We start from the raw sequence: 3,396 nt of genomic DNA, 5'->3' as shown, positions 1-3,396 counted from the left end.
GCACCCAATGTGGGCGTTATGCTAACTCCCAAGTATGTCAATGCCATTTATACATTCAGGTACAAGGGAAGGGACCAGCAGGTGGATTCACGAACCCAGTGCACCCACCCCGTAAGCCACACCTGAGGCAGGACTCTATCACCTGTTCCCCACATGCCTGTCCCTCTAATGGCAAAGGGATGCATAATGATACATAGGGCCTCATTGGTATCATTGTCAATTTCCTTGAAATATTTGGGTATTTTTCTTTCCCCAGTGTAACTGAGTGAATGACTATGTTGTTTTGGGGAAAAACTAATGTAACCATTACTGTTTATCCCTTCCCAAGGTATTGATGAGGTTTTTTTTTTCTTTTCTCCTGGAGATCATGACTCATTTCAGTCAGTGTGTTTCAAGTCTCAAAAGTAGCTCATGGCTGGGAGGTAGGCAATGGATTTGAGATTTTATTTCTTTTGATGACACAAACTAATACTCTAGTTGCCTACCCATCTATATTTGCCCCCAGGTACCCGTACTCTCTTAACCATCATGAAGTTCAGTCAGACCTCCTTGGTTGTCACTCCTACCCTTCTAATGTATGATAATCACATCCATTTGACTTCTGGCAGTTATGTGCCTCCCCCTGACTTTATTCCCCTCATTCCTATCATGTCTATTTCTATCAAAAAAAAAAAAGGTGAAAACACATCTAAATATAAGATGGTAATGCAAAAAGAGAATTAGAAAAGTTCTATCCAGGAGGTATCTAAGGACTTTCAAAAGGATATAGAGGTGTAGATAATTTTAGGCCAAGCAGTTTTCACATTCTCAACTATCATGTGTATTCTATCCTAAAACTGATTTGTGTCAGTGAGAATGAGTAGCAGGGTCAAGGCATCATCTTGTCTCTTTAGTGACTCTTCACTTGTACCCCTCGACTCTCTTTTTTACCCTCTCTTACTTTACAAAAGAAAGACTTCCCTTTCACTCATCATATTAGGGTTGTCCACTGGCATAAATACCTATAGTTTTAACAATGAACAATTTACAAATATTGCTGTCAACATTAAGAAAATTAATACAATTAATGACTAGGTATCAAATTGTTTCTCAATTCAGGTGATTTTCAATTCTTTGCTTTCAACAGAACTGAAGATGGTTTAGTTTCCAAATAACTGAGAAGGCATACAAATACTTGAGCGATATTGCTATAACATAACTCGATTATCATCTATTTATGTCTACAAAAAGTTTAGTCAGCACTTACATGTGTAAAATGAGAAATAGAAACAGAATTGATATCGTATTTTGACTCATACTAGCAATATCTAGTATCCATATACAGATACATAAACCAACTGAGGAAGGAAAAAAACTAATTCATCTCCTTTTTGAATACACTGCTGACAATGTTTTATACTTTGGGTTGATTGATTTTTTTCAAAATTTATAAAATATGCATGTTTCTTTGATTGACTATTTACCACTAATATGTATAATTGGTAACAAAACGGAAGGAAATTTAGCACTTAGAGCTTCATGGTGATGGAACGTTTGTAAAAATAAAGTCAATTTAAATCCATGTTTTATTTCAAGAACCTACATTACTATAATCAATTAAAGACTTTAAAATATAAAATATCTCATATTATGCTAAGATTATGTGGAGGAAGTACAATGTTAATATAATTTCGAGGAGAAGAATAATACAAAATTTCTGAATGTGAAATAAAAGCTTTGATGATGCATTATTTTTCACAACGGTGTTGTATCAGATCGTTATGGCATTTGATGATATTTTGAAAGACAAATGTAACTGCTTTATTTTAAAATGTCAATGTATGTATTATGGCAGAAATGATATCTTTTGCAACTGCTTAAACTTAGGTTAAAAAAAGATATCACATTATAAATGTGCCATGAATAAAAAGTTTTTTGAAATCCCTTTAGAGGGAGCATGTGTAAGAGGTTTGAAGACCACTGAAACAGAGGGGCTAGGCCAGGAAAGAAAAAAACCGTGTGTTTATATCTATGTTCTCGTTATTGGAAGTGATTGAAGAGCCATTAAAACACTTCAACATATTCAGCTTGCATATCTTCTGTTTTGCATAATAGAATTCATTGCTTGCTATTTAATTTCAGTATATGTTCAGCTCAGTGGAGAAAGAGACATTTCTTTATTGTTAACTTTTATACATGGCTCAGTATGGCAGATAAAACTAAACAGTGTACAAATTATAAAAACTTGAAATGCAGTGGACATACTGAAACTTCCTGGAATGCTTTAAAATGTAGATATCTTTTATTTATACAGAGAGAGAACAAATGGAAGTATTAATGTACTTTAAAAATTTTTCATGTATAAAGTAGCATGTGCTATGCTTCTTAAAGGCATCTCTGTAAATCTGCGCGTGTGTGTGTGTGTATAGTTGCCTGCCTAAAATGTTGTATATTTTAGGTATCTAATATAAAAGAACAAAAACTGGAAATGTGTTTCATGATATATATATATATATATATATATATATATATATATATATATTAGTTTTTCATATGTGTTTTTAAGATTTATACTCAAAACTGAATGCAGTACTCCAAAACATTTTTTTTTCATTTTAAACATGACAATAGAATTTACAGTTTTTCAAGTTAGTATTTAATATGCTATGTGCTCATGTGAAAGAGACTGATATCTCTCTCTCATTTCTGTCTTCACAGCAAGTTTCCCTCTTGAGTATGTATCTGTGTAACTGACTTTTATTTCAATATGTCTATGAAGAGGTAAGAACATTTAGGCTATCTCACTAGTAATATATACCACTTCTTCAGAAACTACATCCAAGTCATTCACATCTTTTCTTTGTTTTTAAACCAATTCAGTACTTTTTAAAGTCAAACAAATCCAAAACATTTTAGTTTCTCAAAGTTTTTAACTAGGGGCACCTGGGTGCTGCAGCTGGTTAAGCATCTGACTCTTGATCTCAGTACAGGTCATAATGTCACAGTTCGTGTGTTCTAGCCCTGTATTGCCAACCTCGTTTTATACCATTAACTATGAGGTTAACAAACATTTTTACCTTTGTGCAGAAGGAAAAAAAAAAAAGAATGGTTAAGGAAAAGATGTGTCACTTCTATACACTCCTATAACCATGACATTGCATTTTTAAAAAATAACCACCTTTTAAAAATAAACTATTTAAATCACGAGACAGAGAGAGAGAAAGAAAGAGTCATGGGTGGGGGAACAAATGCTTATAAATATCTGAGAGGAAAGTTACATATTTCAACTAAAAAAAATTAAGCATTGATTCTCTGAAATAAAAAATACATAATAGTCATAAAGTCTTATAATTAGCATTTATGATGGGAAAATACTGGGAAACACTGGGACTTAACAGGAGTGGAATCGTTCATCCT

This window comes from Panthera uncia, chromosome X, assembly GCF_023721935.1.
Source record: "Panthera uncia isolate 11264 chromosome X, Puncia_PCG_1.0, whole genome shotgun sequence".
NCBI classification, from domain to species: Eukaryota; Metazoa; Chordata; class Mammalia; order Carnivora; family Felidae; genus Panthera; species Panthera uncia.
This window is presented reverse-complemented; position numbering follows the sequence as displayed.